At 41.1% G+C, this 15024-nt stretch overlaps 1 non-coding gene across 1 annotated transcript; it reads right to left on the bottom strand.

The window, feature by feature from the left end:
* Window positions 1-14317: 14317 nt before the first annotated feature.
* trnal-uaa (transfer RNA leucine (anticodon UAA)) lies at window positions 14318-14400 on the bottom strand. Its single transcript has one exon. It is a non-coding gene; the product is annotated as a tRNA-Leu (tRNA).
* Between the last annotated feature and the right edge of the window lie 624 nt (window positions 14401-15024).

Consider the following 15024-nt stretch of genomic DNA (forward strand, 5'->3'; position numbering starts at 1 on the left):
ATACTGAATTCACAATTAACAGTACATTATGCACACCAACAATGTCTACCACAAAAATATGAATGATAAGAAAGTAATCAATCTACATATTGAAGAATCTATTACCATTTCATTATCTAAAGATTCATTTCAGTCTTCTTCATAAAGGTTTAAGATGCTTGTAACTTATTTAGCTACCGGGCTAAGATCAAAGGAATTGTTATTTGTTAAAGGTTTTAAGAACTCCTTGATGAAGCATTTACCTCCACTTCAGAACAAACTCTCTTCAGTTGCTTTTGTCAAAACAAATATTAAAATCAATCTCTTGATCTTCACAGCTACAACCGTTCCTATGTGTTCTCTCTGTAGATTTATCGAGTCAAGTCAACTTGGGGAGCATGCACTGGTACAGTGCGTTGCCGCATCCACTACACAACAAAACAACTTGGGATCCCAGTTTGCAACTCCCCAGGCAGACACGTGGTCCAGTCCCACTCTCCGGAAATGACCTTCTATCTGCCGCAGCCAGGTGTTACGTGGGCGACCCCTTGGCCTGGTCCAGCCACTCAGGTCCCCAACAATGAGGATCTTACAAGCCAGATCACCCTCAGGGAAACGCGCCACATGGCCGTAGTGCCGTAACTGACGCTCCCTCACAATGCAGGTAATGTGCCACATTCAGGACTCCATGAGAAACCTCTCATTCGACACAAAGTCAAACCAACGGTACCCAACGATTTTCTGGAGAGACACAGTACCAAAGGAGTCCAGTCTTCGTCCATTTGCATAGATATTGGGAGCACCACACACCCCTTTCCAGTGACCTCATGACCCCCCATGCTCTCCCAATCCATCTACTGACTTCATAGGAAGAGTCACCAGAGACATGAATGTCACTGCCAAGGTCAGTTAACCTCGTGACAAGGTTGACACTCCCTATGCAAACAGACACACTGCTGATGGCTTTGCCCAAGAGGTCATTAAAGGCCTGGATTTGGTTTTTATCAGGACACTCACAAGCCCAGACACTCAGACTCCTCACTCAGTCTCTCGAGCGCCTTGATCAGAACCTCCATTGACTCTGCGAAGATCTTTGTTCACCAACAGTGCTCCAAAGCCGCTGGACCCCACGACCTTGCCCAACGCCCAGTAAATACAAGCATTGAGCAGAGTAGGAGCAAGAACACACCTCTGATGAACCCCAGAATGAATTGGGAAAAACACAGAGGTCCTGCCTCCACTCTGCACAGTACTCACAGTACGAGTGTACAGGCTGGCCATTATATCCAGCAACCTCGATGGAATCCCGTGAACCCTCAGGATGTCCCACAGTGCAGCTCGGTCAAGTGACTCGAATGCTTTGTGAAAATTGACAAAGGCTGCAAAGAAACTCTGTCAATATTCGCGTTTGTGCTCCATGAGAACACTCAGTGCCAGGATGCGGTCGATGGTAGACTTCTTAGGCATAAAACCAGACTGTTCCGGTTGCTGGTAGGTGAGCAAGTGATCACGGATCATATTGAAGACGACCTTAGCAAGGACCTTACCTGGTGCCGAGAGCAGTGTTATCCCCATGTAGTTGCTGCAATCCAGGCAATCACCCTTCCCTTTCCACATGGGGACGACAAGTCCCGTTTTCCAGTCAGTTGGAATGATGCCAGTCTCCCAGATGGAAGCAAAGATTGCTTGCAATGCCAGGAGGACAGCCTTACCGCCTGCCCGGAGAAGTTCATACCGGATACCACAGATCCCTGCAGCCTTTCCCCCACTCAGCTGGTTCACCATCAGTGCAATCTCAGTGAGATTGGGTGGTTCACAGCTAATTGGAGGATCAGCCTCAAGAACCGGGAACCCAGAGATATTCAACGTCCTAGATGGAAGATCATCTTTGAACAACTGTTCATAGTAGCCAGCCAAGCGGGTCACAATTGTAGTGTCATCCATAACGACCGTTCCATCAACTGCCCTGACTGTGACTCTCCGAGGAACAGATTCAGATGTGCGTAATGCTTCGATTCCTCTGTAAGCAGGACGTGGGTCACTAGACAACAGATGGTGTGTCACTTCCTCACAGATTCCTCTAACAAATGCCTCCTTATCTGCCTTCAGAGCCCTCGTAGCTGTCCTTCTCAGTTCCCAATACTGACCAGAGTTGCCATTGAGCCGTGCACTGCGACTCCTCTCGGTGATATCCAGGATGCCCTGCGAGATGAAACACCTCCTTCTGGGAACACCAGTAACACCAACACAACCCTCAGCAACCTTCAGGGTCTTGTCACAGAAGGTCTCCCACATCACATTAGGATCGTCTGTCGTACCCAAATCTGAAAGTTCCTCACACAAACTGCGTTACAAACAGCCTGGTCTTGGAGTCTGGCCAAGTCCAGGCTCATTTTCCTGGTAGGTGGTAACCTACTGGACCTAAGATGGATCCTAAGAGTAGCAACAACAAGTCTGTGGTCAGAATTCACAAACTGGGCACTTCTGTAGACGCTGCAGTTTTGCAAGAGCCTCCAGCGTCTGCCCACAAGGATGTGATCGATCTTCTTCACTGCCCCACCAGTATTGGAGTACCAAGTCCAACGATGCGGTTCCGGGCGCTGGAACCAGGATCCAGTGATTCGCAGCCCCTGACCTTTTGCAAAGTCAAGGAACATGGAGCCACTTTCATCACGGTCACCAGACCCATTGGGACTGAGACAATCCTCATAGCCAGCCCTGTCAGTGCCAGTGGCTGCATTGAAGTCACCCATGACCAGAGGAGTGTCAATTCGTGGACACTCATCAACCACCGAGGGAAGCTGCGAATAAAATGTCTCCATCGCCAAGACATCACTCACTCACTTCATTGGAGCATACACTGAGACAACAGACAAGGCACCCAGGGAGTGCCGTAATCTGAGTCTCATAATACGCTCGTTGAAAGGAGTGACATTGGACACCATCGGAAGAAGCCAATCCGCTACAGCAACAGCTACTCCCCAAGTATGACAAAATCAGACCGACAGACTAATAAAAGGTGTATCCACCTACAGAGATCTGGCCATTCCCCAGTCTGCGCACCTCACAGAGTAAAAATTTGTACTAAAAATAATGGCCACTGTATATCTTCGAAAGTGATAAAGAAGAGCTAGTAGTGTTCCAGGGCACACCTACTGTCTTTGAAAGAGTGCCAAAAGACGATTATGTAGCTAAGCCCTGCATAGTGTTAATATTCCATATTTGGGTTGTTTTAATGTAATTTCTATGTGTTAGCAGGTATATGTTAATGTAGTTTTTGTGTAATCATGAACCTTATAAAAATCTCTGTAAGACAAAGAAAATCTGCATAGCTGCATCTGCTGCATTGACTAAGAAAGGCCGGTGTGCTCTGAGCCCTTTATATATCTTGGATATATTGTAATACACTGTTGTAGTCTGAATAACCTTTGTGTACAGTAGATGATGATCTGGTGCAATTCCCTAACAAACCATCTTATCCTTTGGCCCTTGGACAATTACAGGTTAGTGTGACCCAAGTAACCATCTTCTGGCTCTAATTTTGTTGTACTGCCAGTTTGTCTTAAAGTCTCAAAACCAACCAAACTAGTGGGGTCCTTGTGCTCACGTGCAATGTCTGAAAGGAGACTGGCAAAATGTTGTGATGCTTTAGAGATATTATGGCATCTTTAAGCAGTATTATTACATGTATTTTGGGAGCCAAGTCACATGAAGGTAGCAAGGTGAGGTCTACACGTGATAAAGTACCTGCAGAGAGTGAGTGAGACTGCACAAGGAAGTCATCTCACTCCTTCTATTTTTAAAAAACAGGATTAGCCGTGATATTATTCTTCTTGTTGATTGAAATTTTTGCATTGTTTTTTGCCTTTATATTACTCCACCATATAAACTTGAGATGATGTACTGTCATTTATTTTCTGTAAGACGAGGGCCCACTGTAGCTGTTTTTAGTCAAACTGAAATGTAGAAGGCAAAGTGAAGAGAACCCATTGATCTTCCCCACATGCTGTTAAGTGTTACTGTTATTTGTTGAACTGTGCTCCCCCTTTTTTCTTGTCATTTATTAACACACCAGTCAGTCACGTCCCACACTCACAGTGGTGTTATAAATGTCTATGAAACTCACGTAAAGCATAATAAACATTTAAATACAATAACAGCCCATATGTCTCACGTAGGCACCCCTTTATCTCTTGTTTCAGTCACATCCGAAAATGTATCTTTAAGGTATATAAAACCCCAGGGTCTGATTAGTTGTGGTACGCAGGAATTTGAACCTCTGTGTACGCACTTCTCTTTGCCTCGATCCGACCGTGGAAATCACTTGGCTTGTAAGTGTCTTTTAAAGCTTCATTGTTTAATGTACTCTCTGCTATGTATTGCTTTGTAAATCATTATGTGTTGTCTTTTGTTTGACATCTGCATATGCCTTCATGTTTCTTTTGTATATATTTAAATTTACAACAAGGTACGTCCAGTAAAAGCCTTCAAGAAAGCTCACCCTTATCATTTTTATGTGGATGTGACGAGTTGTTTTAGCTATCTGTGGCCGTGTTGAATTGTAATATATTTTCGGGGCGATCTGGACACTCAGGGCTCACTTCATGAATTGAGACAGGCTTTATGTGCTCTGCAATTGTTTTCTATGCTGTGCAATAAAGTCTTAAATTCTGACTGCCTTTCTGACGACGCTTGTTTTTTCTGAGATTTCTCCACAACAGCTCCAGGTGGGTGCAGGTGCATGTGAAAACGTGCATGCACCGCTCTGAGGCTGACTGGGGTGTTTGGCGAATCGCATATTCATGGGCAAACGTTGGCAGGTCAGTCAAATGCTGTGTTTACACCTTTGAATCAGTGATTGCAGCACCTGCGCCCGGATATATAATAATATGAAAGGAAGTCTGCGAGAGCAAGCTGGAGAGGCAGAGGCAGGAGCCATGGCAGGTGGTCAGAAGTGAGCCTCAGAGAGTGGAAGGTCACTCCTACTGAGCAGTGCACAGAGCAGGAACGACCCATGTGCTCAGAGTAGGCCTCTGCAGATGCCGGGAAGGCATTGGGAGTTGGAGCAGGGCTTACATAGTCTCCTGTGTAAAGCTGAGGAATTCCAGTGAGGAACACAAGCCAGAATGTGATGGTTGACTGCACCTGTCAGCAGGCGTCTCGTTGTGCTGCAAGGCCCTTACACAATAAGCAGAGGAGACGTCATTGTAGAGTGGTACACCGGGGCAGAGGGTTTTAAGAGTATCCATCCATCCATTATTTAACCCTCTATATCCTAACTATAGGGTCACGGGGGTCTGCTAGAGCCAATACCAACCAACACCGTGCGCAAGGCAGGAAACAAACCCCGGGCAGGGCACGCACACACACACTGGGGACAATTTAGGATCGCCAATGCACCTAACCTGCAAGTCTTTGGACTGTGGGAGGAAACCAGAGCACCCGGAGGAAACCCACGAAGACACGGGGAGAACATGCAAACTACATTCAGGGATGACCCGGGAAGCGAACTGCGAGGCAGCAGCGCTACCCACTGCACCACCGTGCCACCCTTATTCTAAAATAGTAAGAATAAAAGCAGCTTACTTCTCAAAACAGAGTCATTTGGAATCGAGCTCGTGACCCTTTGATTAGCAGTCGGCAGTTCTTACCATTACACCACCAAAGCAATCACAGTGACAATGTGTCAATGTCGCACCCTAACGCGGGTTCTTATTCTGCAGTTATATTCTTGAATAAAAGCGCACTTGTTTTGTTATACTTGCACCTTTTGTGAAAGTGCTTATTTGATATTTGGACTTCAGGCTTCATACATTATATGCTTCCTGTCTACTTGTTGTCAATTATTACTAAAACATAAAAAACGTTTCTGTTTTAACGATGTGTTTACATAGATTGTTGTAGACACGGAACACATATGAAATGCATGTGTTCCAAATAACAATATAGTATTTACTCGATACAACTCTAAGCAACTGACACACAGGTAAACTGACTTGAGCTGAGAAAACTTTGTGCGGCAGTGGGGCTGATGGGATAGCAGGCTGCTTGCTGCTTATCGACACATTGAAAAGACAAAAGTCGCTGACGGAGAGGTGCGAAGGGATTTAAGGTGGGGTGGAGTTACGTGTTTTTTCATAGGCTTTGGCAATTTTAGTGTTAAAAGCATGTAACGCTCCTTACAATCAAGTCTAACTTAACAAAACTAAACTCAATTCCAAAATGTACCCTTTACTATATGCTCACGTTATGATGACTGCCTCTTAATTGGAAAAGCAATATTTCAGACAATTCTGCCAATCCAGTATTCTCAAATAATTCAGTAGTACAAAATGTAGAAAGGAGAACTTGATGACAAATACAGAACCCATTAAGTGCAATGGAGGGAAAAGAATTAATGGGGAAGAAAAATGATGCTGAAAAAAATTTTGAAGGGTGAAAAAAAACATTAGACGGCAGGAAAAAAAACTGATGGGATTCAAAAATAAATAAATAAACAAAATAATTTGATACAGTTTTGCGTTGTCCCATGAAACATTCTCATTCCCTCGATATTACAAGAAGTAGGCAAGCTGACTGAGCCACAGCACATAAACACACTCACAGAATTTGCTGTGAGAATTTACTAAGGCCGTGTCGTCAGCGCTGCCACACTTGGTCATTCCACGTATACATTGCGTCAGTCTGCAGTGTGGCACAATCACAAGACTGGCCAACTGACACATAGCACGTGAACTCATCTGCTGTGAGAATGACCGATATTGTGATAGTCACTAACACTGTGCCCTGCTGCATATTGTTTCTTCCTCCCATCAAAAAATACTTTTCTCACATTTTTTCCATCAAAATGTTTTCCTCCTGTTTATTTATTTTTTATTTTATCAATTTTCATTTCATAAACTCCCCCATGTTGCTGAAGGGGTTCCATAAATCTTAAGTACAAACACAGAAACAAAGATTAATGAAATAGGCTGAACTTTCTTAGTATTTTAAGTATTGCTTATTAAATACATTTGTAAAGATACCTTGGAGATGTTTCCTGCAGTTCCTGGTATTTTTGCAGAGTCTGGTTAATTCTTGTTCATCTTTTTAATTTCAATGCCAATTCTAATTTTTTTGTGCTTTCTTGGCTTTTTCTTCTCAAATATTATAATTTAAGGCACACACAAGAAAACTGCTATAAGGCATTTTCTATTTCTAGTAATCAAAGTATACACAAAGCAGGAAAGCCCAAGATGTACTAGATGTTTCTTTGTCCTGCGTTCTGGCATAGCTCTTTTATTGGGCGATGAGTACATAGGAGACACCGTTCTATTTAAAATTATTTTCTCCAGTGACTTCTTCTTAATTAATGACTCAGGGATTTATGCTAACAATGCATTTTTTCTTTTTTAAAACACAACTGTTTTTTTAACAACGGAGCATTCAAATTGTAGTTATTTGCCATCCTAATTGTATTTCTGAACAGCTGTATGTCACATATGTTGTTTATCCTTCATATGTGTCACTTAATTTAAAATCTACACTGGAGCACAAAAGACTCCGCACACACAAACTGAAAGATTGCAAGAAATAAAGTGAATAACACAATTGTGAAAAGGTTCATATTGTCTGTATTATTCCATTAATTGACATGTTTGTGAATATTATAAAATAATCATCTTTTAATTCTTACGATATCCTGATGGGCGTTAAATATTTAATTCAATTTAGCAATCTTCTACTAAGAGGGATGAGAGTGCTGGCACAAGTCCTCACAGGTGGCGCAGTGGTAGTGCTGCTGCTTTGCAGTAAGGAGACTGTGGAAGATTGTGGGTTCGGTTCCTCCCTGTGTGGATAGCGCTTTGAGTACTGAGAAAAGCGCTATATAAATGTAATGAATTATTATTATTTATTAAGTCTTATAAATATGAAGTGCAGCTACTGTACTTATAGTTAGTGTGCACCTTTCTAGATAAAAGACTAAACAGCCGATACACCTGGAAAAGCAGAAAGAAAATTGTAATGGTGAAAATAATAAAATCTTAAAAACCAAAATAAAAAATATTAAATTATCCCCAAGTAACAAGCATAAGTTTTTTTTTTACATTCTACTAAAAACACAGCAAATCCCATTTTGTAATTTGTGAATTGACATCAAAACATACAAAGTAGGAAATGACACTGAGACTCCAATTAAAAGGAAAACCTACAGGCTCTGCAGCCCCCAGGACCAAACGTGAGGACCCCAATAACCAATCAATCAAATCTGAAAGTCTTTGCAGTGTGGAAGAAAATTAGCAGTTTGCACAAAATTCGGAACTGATGCATTAATGGGTAAACCTGCATCCTGTTAGTTAGCTAGCAGTTGATCGGGTTTATTCCATCTCTCATCTTTCACCTCCAATAATTGTTTTTAGCAAATTTAAGAAATATTGTTGAGAGGCTCTCCACACCAAAAGCATTGAAACAGTACAAATATTATAAAAGTGTAGTGGAAAAAGTCTGTTATGATTACCTATGTAAGTTTGACTTTCCTTTGGCAGTATGTTAACACAATAATCTATCTTTTAATTTAACGATGGCTTGCTACCTTTTAACAAATGTTAGTATATTGTGAAATAGAATAAACTAGCTGTTCTATCCATTTAAGATGGGCTGAACTCTAAGTAATCAACGTAGACATCAGCGTTAACGTTCGCAGTGCACAATCTACTGGAATGTATTTCATAATGCATGTAGTAATAAAATGTATTCCATTTGTCATTCCAACAGGTGGCACATCACAAACGTTTGCATTAATAAAATGCATCTCTACAGACATTTGTGTTAATCGCCATCAATGACAATGATAAATACAATACATCTGTCTCTGTTAGATTCCAGTTATATTGGGAAAAGGATGCTAAGGACAGAGCTGCCAGGCAAGAGGAAAAGAGGAAGACCTAAGAGAAGGTTTTTGGATGTGATGAGAGAGGACATGCAGGTGATGGTGTAACCAAGCAAGATGACAAGGACAGGAAGAAATGGAAAAAGATGATCTGCTGTGGTGACCCCTAATGGAAGCAGCCAAAGAAGAAGAAGAATAACCATATTCTATGGGATTCATAAAAGCAGTGGTAATGTTATTACCTTAAATATTTCTGATGTGCCATCTGTTGGAATGACAAATTCAATGCATATGTCTCTGTTACATGCCATTTGCTATGGGATTCATAAAAGCAGTTGTAATGTTTGTGATATGACATCTGTTGGAATGACAATTGCAATATAATGATAACAATTTATTACTCCAAATATTTGTGCTGTACCATCGATTGGTTGTAATCTTACCACTTCAAATGTTTGTGGAATGATAAATGCACTGCATGTGTCTCTGTGATATGCCATTTGCTGTGGGATTTATAAAAAACAACATTAATCTTACTACTTTAACACTAGAATTACCAGAGCCTACGAAAAAACTCGTATATCCGGCCCACCTTAAATCGCTTCTTAAATCCATTCACACCTCTCCGCCAGCATCCTTTGTCCTCTAAATGTGCTGATAAAAGACAAGCTGCCAGCAGCCAGCTATTCCATCCCCCCACCGACTTAGAACATGACCGAAGTTTTCCCAGCTCACGCCTTGATTGATTATGTGGGAGTACAGTGGAAATAACAGATCATTATTCTAAAGTAATCTGTGTAAACACATTGTTAAAACAGAAACTTTGTCATATTTTAGTAATAAATGTCACAAAATGTAGTAGGCATAAACTATAGAATGTGTAAAGCCCGAGTTCCAAAGATCAAATAAACACTTTCACAAAAGCTTTGAAGACAGTACAACAGCCTCTGTGGCATACTGCGTTAAGATTTGCCTCTTAAAGCAAAACAGTTCTGCCGCCTCTCAGACCTGAGTTTGATTCCCCGCTAGGGATAAAATGTTGCTTTTTTTTTTTTTTTTTTTTTAACCTCAAACGGACATAAAATTTATAAATTGGTATGCACTGTCAGTTAATGAGATCGTTATATTTTCATGTGGGATGCTCCTTTTAAAATATTTTTTTAACAATTGAGACTGCAATTAACAGGAACAACTGTCCTTATAACTGTTATTTTTAAGATCCATAACACACAGACAGACGAGCACTGTGTAATAGAGAGACAGATAGGCAGAGATATATAAATAAACAGGGAAGGCACATGTACTGAAAGAAGAAAAAAGATCAACGTGCGTTGTTCCTGTAGCACTGAATGAGCTCACGCGCTCTAACATCACCCCTCCACCCCAATCTGACTCTCTAAGTAAGATCGGGGGAGGGGTGATGTTAGCGCGCCTGCGCTTATTCAGTGCAGCTGGGACAACGCACATGTTGTTCTTTTTTTCTTTCAGTACACGTGGCTTCCCTGTTTATTTCTATATCTAGTGACTTCTCTGCCTGTCTGTCTCTCTATTACGCAGTGCTCTGTCTGTCTGTGTGTTATGGATCTTAAAAATAAGTTATAAGGACAGTTGTTCCTGTTAATTGCAGTCTCAATTGTTAAAAAAATATTTTAAAAGGAGCATCCCACATGAAAATATAACGATCTCAGTAACTGACAGTGCATACCAATTTATAAATTTTATGTCCGTTTGAGGTTAAAAAAAAAAAAAAAAAAGCAACATTTTATCCCTAGCGGGGAATCAAACTCAGGTCTGAGGGGCAGCAGAACTGTTTTGCTGTAAGAGGCAAATCTTAACGTGCTACGCCACAGAGGCTGTTGAATCATTCTTGAAGCTTTTGTGAAAGTGTTTATTTGATCTTTGGAACTCGGGCTTTACACATTCTATAGTTTATGCCTACTACATTTTGTAACATTTATTACTAAAATATGACAAAGTTTCTGTTTTAACAATGTGTTTACACAGATTACTTTAGAATAATGATCTGTTATTTCCACTGTAAAACTCCACTTCACTCCCACATAATCAATCAAGGCGTGAGCTGGGAAAACTTCGCTCATGTTCTAAGTCGGTGGGGGGATGGAATAGCCGGCTGCTGGCAGCTTGTCTTTTATCAGCACATTTAGAGGACAAAGGATGCTGGCGGAGAGGTGTGAATGGATTTAAGAAGCGATTTAAGGTGGGCCGGATATACGAGTTTTTTCGTAGGCTCTGGTAATTCTAGTGTTAAATGCTTCAGTGTATGTTTCTGTTATATGCCATTTGCTGTGGGATTTGTGAAAGCGGTGGTAATGTCTGTGATGTGCCATCTGTTGGAATGACATTTGCAAAGCATTTTATTACTACAAACATTTGTGATATGCTGTCTATTGGAATGACAGAGAAATAGTAACTGGTTGGACACACAGATACACAGATATATCCTTTTATTAAGGTGGACTAGGTAAATTAGCTATAATCTTACAAATTAACCCTATGTGTTCTATGTTTACCTGATATTTATCTTTGTATTGTTTCAAAATACTTTTTTTCATGTATATGAATATTTAAGTGTCTACTGTGTAACATGTGAATGTACAGGATTATTAACCTGGGGCACGTACCATTGAGAAAGGATGTATTACGGTGTTTTACATCAGTACAGACTCACAAGTTAACTCCAAGATGAGTATTTGCCCTTTCAAAAGCTGATTTTCATGCCTATTCATTTTTCTGTAAACATTTTTCTTTGTAATATATTTCTCTTGGATGTCTGTCATTGCTGAAGAACAGTTTTACTATTTGATTACTATTTGATTGCACTTGTTTCTTTTTTTGTCATGTGTAAATAAAGAACTACTGTTTTTCTGCACCATCTACTGTTTTGGGTTCTCTTATTCACTGGTTTAGTTGGTTACAACTACAGATGCCCAGGGACTATGTAAGGGTTCAACAGCACAAGATATCACAACTATGTATAATAGAAATAAGAGGGTGGCTGAACAAAGTGATGTAAACAACTCACAATATATTAATATCAAGGACCTCACCTTTGCTTTCTAAACAGCTTCAGTCATTTTTGCAATGCTGCCAAACAAGCCCTAAACTGAATCTAATGGGATACTGCTCCATCCTTTAACACTTGAATTACCACAGCCTACAAAAAAACTCGTAATTCTGGCCCACCTTAAATCCCTTTGCACCTCTCCATCATCATCTTTTGTCTTGTAAATGTGTCGATAATCACAAGCAGCCTGCTTTCCCATCCGCTCACCCACCGCCGCAGTTCAATTCACAAAGGACGTTCTCAGTGCTCAGTGTTTATCTTGGAGTGAAGTGCTGGAGTTGTAAAGGGTAAATAATACATCGTCATTTGGAATATATACATTTCATGTCTGTTCCGTGTCTACAACAATCTATGTAAACACATCGTTAAAACAGAAATGTTTTTCATGTTTTAGTAATAATTGACAAAATGTAGACACGAAGTGTATAATGTGTGAAGTCCAAATATCAAATAAACACTCTCACAAAAGGTGCAAGTATAATGCGACAGCTTAGTCACTTCACTATTCTATAATGAAGTATTATATATACAGTATATAGTGATAATAACTGAGACCAGACATCGTGAAAAAGGTTTGGGGCAGCCACCCATATAATGTCCCTGGCTGCAAAAGGCTTTTAGAGTAGAACACAGTTGTTCGTTTGACTGAATCCAAGATAGAACTGACTCATTGATGTTAAGACGGTGGCTTTAAAGGCCTGTATGGGAAGTGACGTCCTCGAAGGGAATGGAACCGAAACTAATGTCTTCTGAGGCACCAGAACCTGGCAGGATTTCTCAGAGAAGGTCTGCAGGGAACTGAAAAAGACAGTCAGTGCACCCCACCGCCCCCTGGTCGGATGTGGTATTACTGTTACTTAAGCCCTTTAAGCCGCCTCCTACTCGCACGTGGCTGACATTACATATATATATATATATATATATATATATATATATATATATATATATATATATATATAAAATGGGGGACTCGAAATGAGTCATAAATTAATGTTGGCTGTATTTAATTGGAGGAGGTGGTAAAATTCTGCATACTAAGAGTCAGATGACATTATGTATTAGATGAGGTAATGGCAATCAGAAAATATGTAAAAAAAGATGAATTGTTTAATTGATTGCTCACTCCATTTGTACATTTGTGCATCTAACCCTGTTGGTTGATTGGTGAATTACAACCTGTCCCTCCCTAACCCCGCCCAGACTTCCACCCTTTCCACCTGATTGATTCGGCTTTGTGTCAAGAGCATTTTGATGGATGTAGCCCCCACCCCCAGACTCCCACCACCTGCACCTGATTGGCCCAGCTTTGTGTCAAAAGCATTTTGATGGGTGTCGATCCCACCTTAATCCCAATCCCTTCCATCTGATTGGCCAGGCTTTGTGTCAAGAGCAGTTTGATGGGTGTTGATCCCACGTTAATTCACCCCACCTCCACCTGATTGGTCAAGCTTTGTGTCAAGAGCAGTTTGACGGATGATGCTCCTCAGTCTGTCAACACCTGTTTGTTGGTTGGCAATCCCCTCCCTGCCCCTTCTTCCGAGGCCCTTTATATCAAAAGAACGACCTTGCCATGAGCCCGAGGCCTGATCGACATGTCCAGATATGTTCCTGTATATACTGTGTTGGATCATGCACCTGCATCTATCTATCTATTATTTTATTGTTATCATGAGATTAAAATATCTATCTAACCTTTGCTTAATAATTTGTAAAATCTTTTCTATCCAAAACACTTACAGGTCCTGCAGTCAATCAGCCTTTCCTCATCTCACAGAATGGGGAAAGGCTGCAGCTGTGAATCAGGTGTCTCACAGAAAGGTCGGCAGACAGGCCCTGAGATCATGTCTCAGTGTGTAGAGACCAGGCAAGTGCATGTAGCTCAAAGCTGACCGGTATCCCGCTGGGTGAGTCCTTGCGGGCGTACGAGCAGGCATATGCCTGTATAGCTCAAAGCTGATGGGCACCCAGCTGTGTGAGGCCCTGAACACACGCAGCCCCTCCTTAGCTCAGACGCAAGTTTTGTACTTTTTAACTTTTGAAGTTAAAGGATTTTAGGTAATGCATGTAAAGCACAAGATAACTACTTCGATATAAGCCTTTTAAAAATCACACAGAGGTAAATAGTATACAGTAATTCCCTTATAAATCACATATAAAAAATCTATCCTTTGCTTTATAATTATAATTATAATTATAATTTATATAAAAATCTATCTAAAACAAACCCTTTTCTATCAAATACATCCCATTTTAAATAATCAAGTACATTTATGTATTTTCAGCTGAGCTAAGGATCCACATTGCGGAAGCATTTCGTTTAACTTTCTAAAAGTGAGAAATTGTACCCAGACACACAGTGAACGGGACACGCTTGAATGACCAGCTACCAGAAGTGGGGATTGAACCCACGCGGGCATTTGCCCATTGGATCTTAAGTCCAACGCCTTAACCACTCGGCCATTCTGGTGGCAGAAAAAGGTGCTTTAAACATTCTTTCGCCACTCCACGAATACTGCGGTCATTTTTCAGCTCCTTCACAAACATGTGTTGACCCCCTCTCCAGACGTGGGAAGCCAGAAGGGGCGACTCACACTTTAGCGGTCACAGCAGTGCGACCTGATCAAGCATTTTGTTGATGCAAGAGACGGTTCAAACATAAATCTTTTAAATCAGGTCATATCTTCCAGTGCAGACCCCCGTGACCCTGTATTCGGATTCAGTGGGTTGGAAAATGGATGGATGGATGGATATCTTCCAGTGGTCAGTGTAAAGTGATCTTAAAGATGCTCAATCAGGGGGCGCACACCTGCTTTAAGCAATCTCCTTATTACAAAGGCGGCTTTTAAAAAAATACCGTTCTTTTCGGTGTATAGGTGTTTAGATATAAGCCTTCGGCCAGACACCAACCCATTACACAGCTGTCCATTTAAAATGTGGGCCAAAGGGCACACATTTACTAAAAGAAATCACTGTCTGCAATGCCCTGCTCTTTTCTGTATACAGTGGAACCTCGGTTTGCAAGCATAATTCGTTCCGGAAACGTGCTCGCAGTCCAAAGCACTCATATATCAAAATGAATTTCCCCATAAGA

This window comes from Erpetoichthys calabaricus, chromosome 4 (genome assembly GCF_900747795.2).
Source record: "Erpetoichthys calabaricus chromosome 4, fErpCal1.3, whole genome shotgun sequence".
Taxonomy (NCBI): Eukaryota; Metazoa; Chordata; class Cladistia; order Polypteriformes; family Polypteridae; genus Erpetoichthys; species Erpetoichthys calabaricus.